This window comes from Microcebus murinus, chromosome 15 (assembly GCF_040939455.1).
Source record: "Microcebus murinus isolate Inina chromosome 15, M.murinus_Inina_mat1.0, whole genome shotgun sequence".
In the NCBI taxonomy this organism is placed as follows: domain Eukaryota; kingdom Metazoa; phylum Chordata; class Mammalia; order Primates; family Cheirogaleidae; genus Microcebus; species Microcebus murinus.
Window position 1 is genome coordinate 50,820,608 of NC_134118.1, and position 15,836 is coordinate 50,836,443.

Here is a 15,836-nt window from a genome sequence, read left to right on the forward strand (position 1 = left end):
CAGGGAAAATACTTGGTATGATTTTTTTCAAATTTTTGAAGACTTACTTTGTGGCTTAACACATGGTCTACCCTTGAGAATGATCCATGAGCTGAGGAAAAGAACCTATATTCTGCAGTTGTTAGATAAAATGTTCTATAAATATATATTGGTCTGTTTGGTCTATAGTGCAGCTTAAATCTAATGTTTTTTTGTTGGTTTTCTGTCTGGATAATCTGTCCAATGCTAAAGATGGAATATTGGGGTCTCCAGATATTATTATATTGAGGTCTATCTATCTCTTTAGCTCTGTGAATATTTGCTTTATATATCTGGGTGCTCCAATGTTGGGTGCATATATATTTAGAATTATTATATCTTCTTGATGAATTTACTCCTTTATCATTATATAATGACCTTCTTTGGCTCTTTGTACAGTTTCTGTCTTGAAATCTATTTCATCTAATAGAAATGTAGCCACACCTGTGCTTTTCTGGTTTCCATTTACATAGAATATTTCTTACATCTCTTTATTTTCAGTCTATGTGTGTATTTATAGGTGAAATGTATTTCTTGCACATGACATGAGCTGGTATCTCACTGGGTCACGCTCACCCCAAGTACACTGGTTCTGAGCCAGCACAACCACAAGAATTGCTCAAGGACTGCAGCCTTTATGGCCAGACTGTCTCATGGATTTAGTCCAGACCCCAGGCTACTTTTTGTCAGCTGGTGGTTCTGCTAGCTGGAACTCAGGTTTCAGGGTGGAGGATTTCCTTCATGTCAGGGATGGTCTAAATGTTCCCTTTGTGGACACCAGCAAAATTCTGCCCTTTGCCGTGTTCCCCTGTGCCAGGGCAGCCCTGAATTTCAATGGAAAGTCCCACAGTCACTTCATTCTCTCTCTCTCTGGGCACACATGTTCTCTCTCCACTTGGCTTGCTGATGCTACACTGCCAGGGGATGGAAGAAGGGTGGCATAGGCAATGCAATGTTGTCTTTTCTGCCCTCTTCTGTATGTCTTTCCTTGCTATAATATTAAAACAAAGTACGATTACTCATCTGATTTTCTTGTTCTTCTGAAGGTGATTTTTTGTTCAGATAGTTGAAAATTTGGTGTTCATGCCAAAAGATGATTGCTGGAGGCTTCTATTTAGCCCTCTTGCTCTGCCCCTCCTATCTAAATAGTACAACATATATTTTTGAATGAATGGATAAATGCTTGCAGAGGCATATTCCAGGAATACCAGAAGGACAAGATAAGAAGATGTTGTAAAATAGATAAAATTTTACGTGGCCCAGAGAGAATAAGAAATGGGTAATGGATGTTTAATAAGGAGATAGTAAAGGGAAAATATAATAATGAAAAATTATGGAAATGGAAAATTAAATTGGAATTAGATTGTGAAAGGCATTGAGTTTTATTTTTTGGGAATAGGAAGTCATCTTATAAGAAAGCACATTAAGAAAATAGCTAATGCCAGCTTGGGGAATATTTTGGAAAAAGCTAAAAGTCTAAACACAGTCAATTTAGAAGGCAATTAGAATTGTTCAGATAATTAATGATACTTGTTACTCAATAAGTGAAAAAGTAAATTGATTTAGCAGATATAACTTCAGTTGAAGTTTCCAAATGCATTATTCATTCATTCATTTATGTATTCACTTAATGAAGATATTGGCTAAGACATTTTTAATCTTAAAAACTGCTATAAGTCTGGGTAGATTCAAGACATGGATGACCCATTGAAACCCTGGCCTCTCAACTCTTTGACCTGCTTATCCTCAATGAATTTTCTTTTATTCAACATCTGTCATCAACTCCCACATTCACAACCTCTAAATTGACACCAGATACTCTCAAATCCCAATAGACTATCTGCTCAAAACCCCCAACATCTCCTGTCTTTGACTTGTTAGGAACTTCCAGTCTATTAAATTCTTTGTGCTTTTCCTGTTCATTAAACACTTGTTTTCAATTCAATTATAGGACAACCCTAAAGCAATACCTACATTAGGTTTATTATCACTTGACATAGACATGGAATATATTTTCTCCTTCTTTGGAGATTAACCAATTATGATTGTCAAATATTTTTAGCAAAGTTAACTGAGCTATATAGGTTTCTTTGCTAAAAAAAATCTATGAGAACCATATAAATCCCTAAACCTCTGTGTCTAAACTATTGCTTTTACAAATTGTGCTTTTTCACTTTTCAAGTTGTTATAAAATATAAAGAAAACAAATGTTAGTGTTCGAGGAAAGTCAAAAAACATTTGACAAGATGTCCCCATGAAGCCATATTTTATGCCCTGGGCAAAACTATAAAATGGAGGCGAACACTTAAGCTGCTTCTAGCTCTAGGTCTAATAGCTTATGAAGAATTAGCTGAAGAGCTCAGTAAGAGCTGCCAGGCGACCCATTGTTGATAGACTCACACTAACTAAGGGGCCTAGAAAAAGTTAGATACAGAGACAATCCTATCTTTATGGAGAGCACTGGAACCAAGAGGAATAACGCTTTGGTATTATGGGACAATGCATTTGATAGGAAGAAAAGGAACCGTGAAGACATTTGCAATTTATGATGTTAGTTGCCGTACAATAAAAGAAATCAAACCCAATTTTTTCCAGACATCCTAATTTTGCAGGTCTTAGAACAATGCTCTGTGGAATTATACTCATATTCATTTGTATGTAATTTCATGTATTCTTTAATCAATATGTTAAATTCTCACATTCAGTTGTCCATTCATCATTTCTGTCTATACGGCTAAAACCTACAATCCAGAGGAATCCTTATTTCTACTTTGTCTACGCTTGAGTCTGGCCTGCCAAGGATTACTAAAGATCATCACTCAACCAGGGAACTATAAAGGTATCCTCATTAAACTTAACAGGGCTCATTAAAATATTCAGAAATTCCACAAGATTTCTCTAACTTGACTCGCTCTCTGGTTCTCTGAACTGTTTTAAAATATTTACTTTCTTCAAATATCTGACTCAGCCACCTTGTCCTTATTCTTTGCAAATCATCATGCTTACTAATTTGCAGAGAAAGTAAAAGCCCCTCATTTTAAACTACTCAGCCTCATGCCTTATATATGTGTGACAATCAGCCTCCACTACACGATAGAAATTATCTCAAATATTGTTATAACAGCCTGTCTCAGAAGGCACAAAGCAGTGTGACAAGCACAAGGATCAATCATTGGAATCTAGTTAGAGTAGTACAAACAACAAAGGATTTGAATAATAACTGGTGTGGAGGGGTGAGAAGGGGAGCAGTGATGAAAGTTGTCAAACTGTCCCAAGGCCAATTAGCATAACTTGGCCAAAACAAGTGTTTCTGCAGGGTCCTGAATGATATCCCATCCTGAGAGAAGTGAGAGGCAGGCTTTATCTTTTTAGAGAGGCCATGTTTAAATGATCTGTCATATTCCCCCTAGAGCAACTCTAACCCACCAGGCCAGTTACATCTCTATTTATCAATGAATACCAACCAAGTGGTCCTCACCTTAATTTTTTGCTTTCCCTTTTTATTATAGTATGTAGATATGTCTAATTATATTTTAGAAATTAAGACTTAATAATAAAGTATCCTGAGATTCTTTGTAAACACTAATCTCAAATTTCATAAATCCTACTTTGGAAGTTGATTGACTTAATTTCTTTTTGGCCTCCTATTCATCTGGTTTCCCCCTCAAGTCTTTAACTGGAAATAAGGCCAATTTCTAATTTGGATAAGTCAATACACATTGGATTTAGATATTATCCCTCTCAAAATCTGTATCACATATTCTAAATATTTATAAAATATCTAATTATTGTAGAGAATAAGTTTTACTTGCTCATTATTTTTGCCACACATGTATTTTGTTTTGGAATAAGATAAAAATCTAGTGAATCAGTGCTTTGAATCAATGATTGCCACCATAAATGTTTTTAGGGATAATTTTTAGGTTTGTACTTAGATATGGATTTATAATATCCTGATTAATTTCTTCAGCCTTAAGAAAATATCTATCACAAGTTGATTTATAAGCAGATCAGTATAAGGAAAAGATTGTCAAAGAAACTTTTATTTCATATCTAATAGTAAGAATAATAAAAATTTTCTTTATTAGAAGTAAAGATAAATATCCATTTACTTTGTCTTTTTCTTGTTATGATATTTATATTTATTAACTAGAAAAATAGGATTTTACACTCATTTTAAATCTGAAACGATATTAAGACTTAATACAAAGTATTTAAAAATTAGCATATAGTTTTCTTTTCTTAGTTAAAAGAAATGTATGAAGAACATTCTTACTATTTATCTGTAACTTTGACATTTTTGGGATCTCTTTTGTGACACAGCATATGGTCGATATTGACGAGTGTTTCATATTATTGTTGGCATATGTTTTAAATCTTGTTATTTAAGTTCTCGTTATACTATTTTTTACGAGTAGGTATTAATTTAGATTACCTATGTATTTATCTTCCCATTGCCCTTCACATATGGTGTCCTGGGTTGCCCTATCTTGCTGCTGTCTTTTATGTTGACAGCACTATATTAAGAAATTAAAAAGAAAGCTGAGTGTTCAAGAGGAGAGGAGATTTAAGAGAGAGCTATTAATAATGAAACTTTTTCTTGCCAGGCCCTGGAATCTAAATTTTGTCCCCTCAAACAAGCAAGTCTATTAAAAGCTCTGCTTAGCTTCTTGGAATTTCTCACAAAACTTTCCTTTCACTATGGGAACAGACAAATGCCTGTAGTTAAAAAGTCATCCCAAATGGGAGCTTAACCTCTCTGGACTTTTCTCACTTCATGGAGCTTGATGTGACAATTTCTCACAGTCTTGGTTGCCCTGTAACACCTTCAAACACAGTCTTCAGGAAGATATGTCACAATACTTTGTCCAGCTTGTGTAATTGTTCAATGAGAGAAGATTGATTTGAACCACCTACTCTGCTATAGCCAGAAGTAGAAACCAAATAAATAACTTTTAAACATGAAGCATTAACATTGTGTTGCAAATGCACTCCACCTCCCTTTTTCCCCCCAGATAAGTTGCATATCATCTGTGAATGAATATTACTTTGGGTAGAATGGTCCACGCTTTATTATGAATTTTATTCCTACCTTTTGTTTTTATTGATGAAAGTTTTAAGAACCTTTTTCACATCTAAATGTAAGTAGTACTGATCAGAATTTTTTTCACAGTGATGTCACTCAATTATTTTTATAATATAGAGTTTTAATAGTCAAAATAGCATACTAAAATGTCATAAAAATAGATTTCCTTATCTACCATCTGTCAACTTAATTAAGTTTTAATCAATTTTGTCAAAATCTAAAAATGGAAGCCCTCTTGAATTGTAATAAGATTTGTTATCCTGCCATTCACTTTCACACTAGCAGCATCAACGTTTGTAATTGTCTTTTTGTTTAGTGTCTTGAAGTTTTTTACACTCTACCCCCATGCTCCATAGTAACAATTTGGGATAAATAAGGGATTTGTCTTTCCTTTATAAAGACAGAAGAAAGATTGTGGCAGGACAGTTGGGACAGTAAAACTAATATTGCAACCTTTTCAATCAGGTCAATTTAGGAAAAAGTAAATATGATAATTGAGGATCTAGAATGAAATACCTGAAAACTTTGGAGGCCTGAGAGTCCCATTGAAAATCATCATGCACTCCCCTCATTAGTGATCACCTGAATGTGAAGAAAGCTGACATACTTCAAAACCCTGGAAATCCTCAGCTCTAATGCAAGTTAGTAATTTTTTGCCTCAGAAAAAAACTATATATAAAAAAACTATATACTATATATGCTAATATATATAGTTATATATATATATTTGTAATTGGTTCCAGCTAGGCCTAAAAGCCTTTGAAACAGGAAGAATTACTATAATTTTTTTCTATTTCATGTACTTCCTATCTTAAGCCATAAAACTCATAAAGATATTCATATAATATCCTATTGGATTTAAGATGACTTTTTCTGGCTTTTGTTTAAATTTATATGTTTATTGTTTATCCTCAATGCACAACTATCATATTCAATATGTTTAATCATTTGTTTAAAAGTGTTTACAAATTCTTTTCTCTTATTACCTTGATTCCTTCCTTTTTCCTTTCTTTCTTTGTTCCTTTCTATGTTTCAGTATTTTAGGGATTTTGTATTTAACAATAATCAATAAGACATACATACTTGTGTTTCACTCCTGTTTCAAATCTCTGTTAACTAAATCACATTTTTCTCTTTTTCTTGAATCCTCTCTCCCTTGAAGGATACAGGGAAGATAATTTTTTTATCTCCAATATCTGTGTGTGTGCGCATGTGTGCGTCTATTATGTTAAAGATTGGTGCCATTCTGATTCTTGATTCTTCATACAAGACATTTTCTTTTCTTTTTCTTTCTGTCAGTCTTTCCTTCTTTATCTCTGTCTCTCTTTAAAAATTTTTATATTATGTAATCTTTTAGGATCTTCTCTTTATTGCAGGATTTTGGTTTCACAATGTTATATAAGATACCTTAGTGTGACCTTTTTCTTTTTAGCATTCATTCTTTTTGGCTGATTCTGTGTAGCGTTTAGTATAAGAATGCAACTTGGAGTCCTGGGAAATTTTCTTAAATATTTCTTTGATCATTTCTTCTATTTGTGTGTGTGTGTTTAAGACTCCTATCAAAGATTGAAACTTTTAAAAAATTTTTATTTTCCTATCTTTTCTTTTGTTCATCGCCTTGTCCATTTGTTCACGTTTCAGGTGACTTCCTAAATTTTACCTTCCAACTGTCCTACTAACCTTTTTTTTAACATTTTCTCATTATATTTTAAAATTTTCATAAGTTTTTTCTAGTTCTGATTATTCTTAATTTTGTGATATCTTTTTCATATTTCATGAGTGCAATATGTTCTATTATCTCTCTGAGGATAATAATGTGCATATAGATGTATATAAATGTATATAATTATTCTCTTTATGAAGAGAATAGAAAATAATTAAATTATATGTACTATATACACAAATAATATGATTATATATGTGTGTATGTGTATATATGTGTGTGTATATATAAACTATATATATAATATATATAGTATTTCATTTCTTATATTCATAATCAACTTATGACAAAAACAGCACTTTCTAATATAAGTTGAGATGATGAACAAACTTAGGATCCAAATATCTACTGAGAAGTGGAAACATAATTATGTTGGAAACATAATTATATATACATTATGTAATGTATAATAAGTGGAAACATAATTTTATATACATATATATATAGTTTCTGCCCTCTGCTCTGTTGTATCTTTTCTGATTATTTTTGTTCTCTTTCTCTGTTTTCTTTCATCCCTGACTTTTATGATAAATGATTTTACTCAACTTTCTGGAGAGTCTTTAAATATAATTTGGAGATTTATGTGCATGATGAGGCTAAATGAAAAGGGGCTTCATATTAGGCAATCTGATGGGAATGGATAATTTTTGGAGTAAATCATAAAATATCATTCTCCTAGATTGGGGAGTGTTCAGTACCTGGATTTGGAGGAGTAGAATAAGAATTCTAGAATTTTTACTGTGCTTATATAGACTTTTAACTAAGTATCCTGTTTTTCAGCTCTATCATTTACTCCTGTCTCTTGAGATATTGTTCACTCCAACAAATAAAACTTTCTTAAATATCACATTACAGTCCAACTTGATTCTTTGTGGTGTGGCTTTTCCTTAAGCATTTAGGTTTCAATGTTCACTGTTCTTCTAAATCAGTTACCACTCTAAACTAATTTATTCTTCCTTAATTTCACTGACATCTCCCATCTGCTGTCACCTTCTCCCCTGTTCTCTTTGTCTTTGTTGGTTTATAAAATTATATGCCTTTACTGGCAATAAGCTGAAGTTTCATGAAGGAGAAATAGTAAACATGTCTTTCAATGTGCTTATCTTGAGAATTAAAGTTGATTTCAAGACCAAGGGTATTTTTCTGCTATTGATGTGAAGAGTAAACATATCATTTTACAGAATTAAAGAAGTAAACAAGTCTAAATGAATGAATCTATCTTGCCTTCACACTCAGGATGTCATATTAACAAACTACAAAAATGATGCACTGTAATATAAGGAGCCTGAGAAATAAGATATATGCTTATTTCCATGTTGTTGCAGTAATTCAAACGTGTATGTATGTGTGTGTATGTATGTGTGTGTGTGTGTTGGGGAGGGGGGTTCCTCTTTGTAACATCTTTAAAGCCTGAGGCAACTTTTTTAAATATACCAAAAAATGACAAATATTGTCCTTGGAAGAACAGATCCTAATTTATCATCAAAAATACTTATTAATTTTTAGTTTCCATTTGTAAAACTATGTTTAAAAAATACTCTAAGAGTAAAAGAATGGGATTTTCTATTTTTGTATGGATTTTAGAAAAACACAAAATCTATTTTTCTTACTTTTCTTTCTCGATTTATTTTACTATAGTCTGTCTTCAAAATTTTGTATTTTTATTTTTTCTCTCTACATATTCTTTTAGTAATCTTGATCATTCCCACCATTGACTAATTACTAATATTCAAATAGATTTAAAGTTGATATTTCCAGCCCTGGTCCATTCTCTTAGCAACATAATTATGTTTCCACTTCTCAGTAGATACTTGGATCCTAAGTTTGTTCATCATCTCAACTTATATTAGGAAGTGCTGTTTTTGTCATAAGTTGATTATGAATATAAGAAATGAAATACTATTTCTCTGTGCCTCCTAAAAGATCTTTTAATTTACTCCCTACAAAGGAAATCCAGTTCTTTTACTTTTAGGAAGATGGAGTAGACATGCTCTCCCCTATCCTTCCCAATAAATATAACTAACATCCTTGAACATTATATTTAAAACAAATATTAGAAGACTCTAAAAAGTAGAGAGAAGACCAATGGGCTACAGACCTCAGGAGACAAAGAACAATGTGGTAGTGAGTTCCCTAGGTTTTCTTTTTGCTTCATATATCTCAGGCTTGGTACTAAAAATGCCACTAATCCTAAAATGTGAACAAGTACAGAAAAAAATTAAAAGACTCTGCAAAAGCCTCTTTTAAGCCAAAGTACCATGAAAGGGCCATTCTAGCAAGACAACTTTTGGATAATAATTACCATACTTCAGAAACTATTATAGAAGAGACCATGGCCCATGCCAACTGCAAAGGCCAAATGGGCAGCATGGATTTCCACTGTTGATAGGTTGTAACATGCCATCCAATGCTCCCTTTAGGGTGGTGTCAGAAAAGGCTGAGTTAAGACTTTCTACAAGAGAAAACACAATATTCTGAAATTTGAGTCCTCTATTCCAGTGATCAATACTGAATACGCTTGTAAAAAATATCTAGTCTCTGGTTTCACTTAATATATCTACCAATGCCCTCATAAGATCTAGGCTATAATATATACACAAATCATAATTTGAAACAATATGCATATCCTTAAGAAAAGGATGGTGGGGTGTGTATAAATACAATTTAAATATATTTTGGGGAAAATGTTGGGAACTGGATTAATTTATTATGTTGTGTGTGTGTGTGTGTGTGTGTGTGTGTGTGTGTTTAACCACAAGATTTTTAAACATTTTAGGTGGTAGACTGAATTTGCCAGATAATTACCTCTATTCTCTACAGAGTAGTTGCTCTGGACTTTGTCATGCATTTCTCTATTTAACCTGCCGTGCTTTGCATGCCTGTAGAGAAGTCGTTGCATCCACTGAAGCATTTATGGCCCATGGGCTATGTTGCCCAGTGAGAAGACACTGCTCTATGCCAGCAAACAAGGGTGCCCGTCCACAGTCAGCAGCACTTGGCAACTTTAGTAATCAAAGCAATAGCTTGCAATTGCACATCTAAAACAATTTAAAAATGTACCAAGTTAATTTCTGGAAACTGTTACGGATCAAGGCTGATTAAATTGTATTTTTATTTCCACCACTGTCTTTAGGAAAGAAATTTGTTGAAGTTGAACTAAGTGAGAAACACAATTGCTCTTATTTAGTGTGGTCAAGCTCTAATTTGCAACTAGGATTTCAAGAATATAAAGTCCTAATTTGTGAGTCTGTAATATGTGTTATTTAGCCCCTTCAAACTATGATAGTAGATAGTTGAGGGAACATAATTTTTTAAAGAAAAGAAAGTTATCATGCCATGCTTCTAATGAAAAAATAAAGAATTTTAAAATGCCTAATTACTATGTGTCTGCTAAGTTTTTATAGTAGAACACCAAAAATAAATTATTTTTGAGCAAAAGTTATGAAAGAAAAATATAAAAATTAAAATGAAATATAGTTTTCTTTCTCTTCATGAAACACCAAGAACTCTTGCATTTGGATTATATAATGCAAATCTTATTGAATTCATTTTTGTGATTACTGTATCCTTTACTACTCATGCATACTAAATGTATTTTTTTGTCAAAATTTTTTTAAGTTGCAGATGCCAATATATGGACTTTCTTATTATGAGTCATTTCTCATAGGATTGCTCCATTTCATGTACCAGGAGAAATTAACCGACCACAGATTACTTGCATAGCAAACCTTGACACATATAATGGAACCCATGATGATCTCCTCTTTTTAATGATACTTTTATAAAGAAAATTCAAAAACTAAAGATTGATTTATTAAAATAGTTAATATTAACTAGAACAACTTGATAAAACCAGATCAACTGAAAGTATCACATTGCTTTCTAAATATAAAGGGTAAAAAATAAAAATACAACTTTGCTGCACATACATTCAAACCTTGTATAAATTTGAATAAACTACAAAGAATTAAATGGTTTAATGGGAAATTAAACTTTAAATTTAGAATATTCTGAGAGTTACTATGTTGTTATGACTCATATATATATATTTATATATATATTATATATATTATATATATATATTATATATATATATATATATTTGTGGCAAAACAGCCTATTTTGAAATTAACCTAGGGAGATGATGTTTCCTATGGGCCTCAAAATGTCTAGGCCCAATGTCTGCAGTGGACTTTCCAGTAGATTCTTTTTGTAATCAGCTGATATCCAATCTCCATGCTGTCACAACCAAACAGCCTAGCAAAGGATAACAATGACTCTATTGCTTCTCCTTTTTCTATAGAAATATCTCTCCTATTTTTATCTAAAATAATTTAGATAAGATAAAAGGAAAAACTAGTACTATTTAATTTATATCCAATCCTGCAATCCATTTTTACTGACTCAGGTTATGGACATATATAACATCCAAAGACATATATAAACATTAAGCATTTTCTTAGGTTCATTAAAAGTCAGAAAAATAGTTTACATCAGCTAAGAAAATTAAATTATAACTTCACATTAAAAGGTGATCTTTCCTTTGTTCCAGAGAGGCAATAAAAGTCTATAGCATAGTGACAATCAATCTAAACTTCAGACATGGAATTTTGCTGCTTCAGTTCTTTTCAGGCTGTGTCATTACTTGAAATAACTCCCCAAGGCTTATTTACACTTTAAAGATTTTTTCAATGCTTAAAAAGAACATTTTCAAATAAAATTCCTTACCCTGAAAGCTAAAGTAATCAGTGTATCTAAATTTGTTTTGACTGCATCCATTATTTAAAGCACTATTACCCAGAATGCCCTGCTGGCAGTGAAAGTTCTTCCCATTGCAAACTGACTCAATCTTGGAATTAAAACCTACTATGGCATCACTCATATTTTGGTTACAGTGTCAACTAAAGGATTCTGAAAACTCTTTGCAATATTATTTTGACAGCGTCTTTCCCTATCTGTGATCAAAACAATTGTAGCTTAAGTTTAAACGGTCAGGAGTTGTGTCAAGAGGCCAAAAACTATTAAGGCTCCAATTATTTTAGTTTTATTGACATTTTGAAATAATCTTTGTCCTACTTTTCACCTTGTCACTGCCTCTCCTATTCTACCCATATATAAAAGATACCTTATTATGAAAATTGAACACAGAATTTTCAAATTGGTTTGATAACATGTTATTTCATGTGCAATCTTTTATTATTTTATATAGTTTACTGTAATTGAGAGTGGGAGTTAACAAAAACATAAAGTATGGACTTTGCCATTCTCATTACATTTCATAATATTTAATTACTAATTTTTAAATATTAGATATTTTATCATGTTAGCTAGAAGAACAAAATGGGTTAAATGCAATAAAACAATTTATTCAAATATATCCCAAAATACAACACATAGCATGAGGTGAAGAAGAATTTTTACTCTCCTAAAAACTCTTTTCCAACTATGGCCACATAGAGGGGGAAAAAAAAAAAACAGACCCATATAGCTGTTCAGACGGTATCATCAGGCCACAACTGTGATTTTTCTGCCCATAGTTTATATTTGAATAAGACTCTCATCTTTGAACATTTTTATTATGTAGTTATGAAATTGTTTTACTTATGTATATCCTTACATGTTGTCTTTCACTTCTTCTGTAGGATGTGCAGCATCCCTTGGTGCTCTAAATATGGCAGGGATTAATTGATGTGTCATGATATTATTTCATCATCATCATAAGAAACAATAAGGCACAATTTCAGCTAAGGTCCACGATTATGCCAAGTTGCTCAATATTCACATTAAGGAATATCTTAGAGCATTCCTGAGATCTCTTAATTAAATGACCTCCCAACCCATCCCTTGCTTTCTCTATTTAATGAACAAACCCCATGATGTTGAAAAAAAGATTTAAAACAGTGTTATTTAATTTCTAACCTTTTTCTTAATCTTCTCTGCTTATTAAATAATTTTAGCACTATACTTCATCTATTCTTAAGAGTGCACATCAGTTAATCACAACACATCAAACTCTTTAATTCAATTTGTCTACAAGACACATAAGTCTGATCCCACTGGTGAACAGAGTTCAAAATGCTGACATCTTATGACTGCACTAATTTTCAGAATACTAGGGTGCCTTCTCTGTAGTTATGAGATGAAGTTCATTGTATTTTACCATTTTGTTAAATTGTCATAGGCAGAAAGAACTAAATTAGACATATTTACCATTTTTAGTTCAGATAACTGAATATCAGATAATCCAGATGATGGGATAATATGGTGACAAAGTTACTTGCAAACTTCCTTAAACAAAGTCATTAAAAAAGTAATGTCAAACATCCTAAATGGAATGCACAACCCTTATCATGGAATATAAAGTAAAATATTTCCATAAGTAACAAATAACCCTGCAGCGTAGCCAACTTCATGATAGCTATTTTCAACAGTTACATGCTGAATTGCCTATTACTGTGAAGGCTGTTCTTTAAGTGTTAAAATTTACAAAGTTGTCCATGTAATTTTCGCTATAATCCTATAATATTTATTAGTATGTTTTGTCACAGTAAGGAGACAATTCAGCATAAGTAATAAAATAGGAAATACCCACTTATTATGTTGGCCTATAGCCAGACTTTTCCTCAATTGTCTGCTTTACAAGAATAAAAAAAAAAATGCATTTGCTTTCTTGCTGACATAATATCTATTTATCTGATCTAAAGAAAAGAGGCATCTCTATTTCTGAAACTGTTGATAATTTTGTTTCACTAAGTTACCAATATTGGTGTGACCTTCTGAATAATTTATAGTCATTCAAAGTCCCTTAAAAAAAGTAGCTTTGGTTCAATGTAGATTTGATGCAAAGTTATTTGCTTTTATTTGAAAGTATTAGTTGTTCAACTCTTAGAGCATTTGTTAATATCTTGTCAAAATGGGTAATTGGAGAGTTTGGGATCATATACCAGTGGGTACTTAGTTATTATAATTTCTTCATATAGACCTGAATCATGACTTCAATTCTTTCTGTTATAGTTGAAATATTTGATGATGGGACTATGTCCCAGAAGCCCTAAATGATATAATTTACACTTGACTGTAGAATGTGTCATTCTTTTTACACAATTACTTCCATATAGGAAAAAGATAGAATCAGAAAGACTTTAAAATTTAGGAATTTGATAAATAAGAAGTTTATCAATTCTTCAAGGGGAAGATTCTCCTGCCCTGTGTAATAGTTTATAGTCCTAACTCAGCCTTAAATAATTCAGTGGGAATATCACATAATTAAAGAGTTGATGATAACATTGATATACATTATTGGTTTTCATTTAATCATATTGAAAATGAGTCAAGATTAAAGGTAAATAAAAACAGGACAGTATGATTTGCATGATAGATTCAGCATTACCATTTTATTTACAAGCAAGAGAGAAGAAAAAGCAGGAAATAGATAAACAACCCTAAGTATAATAATTATATTTTTAAAAGTGGTGTATAATTGACACACAAAGCAATTACATAAATGTGATATACTGTAATGTTTCTTCTATGGTCACCTGTGAAGAATAATTGCGAACACATGAGCTCAGTAATTGCTTTAATTAACAAAGATTCTCCAGCTTATGCAGGTTGAAATAAAATACATAATAAGTCCATCCTTCATGATACCATATCTCAGTTAAACATCTTTATATGGTCTAGATATATTACTGCATTTCATGTTGAAAGAATGTTTCACCTGAGATGTATTTTCACAAGGGTTACGATTCCACTGGGCAAAAAAAAATACGTGGGCTATTCTTAAACTTTAACCCCAGATTTCAGTGATTAGAAAGAAGTCTCTTTGGAATATCTTTTAGTTTATTTTACATTAAACACATATAAATATTAAATGCATAATGAATACATATAAATATTAAAAAGACATATATTATATATATTCAAGTTTCTAAAATCTTATGAAATTAGCTTTTAAAGAAAGTGCCTTGAAAGGCAATTTTTTTCCTCCTTTAATTTCAGGAAGCCCTTTAAACAAAACAGTTCCTGATTTCTTAATAAAATGAAACTTTTGGAAAAAAACATTTTATAATGTCTTTTGAAATCTTTTTTTTTTTTTTTTTTTTTTTTTTGAGACAGAGTCTCACTTTGTTGCCCAGGATAGAGTGAGTGCCGTGGCGTCAGCCTAGCTCACAGCAACCTCAATCTCGTGGGCTCAAGCTATCCTTCTGCCTCCGCCTCCTGAGTAGCTGGGACTACAGGCATGCGCCACCATGCCCGGCTAATTTTTTTCTGTATATATTAGTTGGCCAATTAATTTCTTTCTATTTATAGTAGAGATGGGGTCTCCCTCTTGCTCAGGTTGGTTTCGGACTCCTGAACTCAAACGATCCGCCCAGCTCGGCCTCCCAGAGAGCTAGGATTACAGGCGTGAGCCACCGCGCTGGCCTCTTTTGAAATCTTATTCCAACGTTTAACCATCTTTGCTACCAAATAATTTCTAAATGAATGTAGCAATTTTGCAGCATAGTAAAGATTACAGATCAACTTTCCTTCTCTGACCCCCTTTAAAATACAGAAGGAAATGTTTCAAATGTCCTGACACATCATAAGCATGATCATATCAGAAACAAACGCAGGTGGAACTGCAGGGAAAAAAATTAGAGTTGCTTTTAGACTCATTGCAGGCTGCCTACCTTAGGTAGGCACTGCGCTTCTCTCACAACCCTCAGGAGGTCAGCCTCCACTGTGAACTCCTTTGTACACAATCCTTTCTTACTCAGCCATGTTTGATATTTTTTTCAATTTCCCAAAGCAAAACTGACATTTTTTTTCCCATTTATTTGCAAAGCCCTGAGAGCAGCGACTCCTTAATTTGATAAAGTAAACTGTGACAGTGTGTTAATGAGGGCTGAACCATTTGTATATTTTAATAGTAATTTTCTGGAGATAATTATTTCACCTCAATTCAAAGAAGCACCTCTAGCTATGGGAATTTTATTCCAGATGTAAACAGAGCAGGGCCCCATG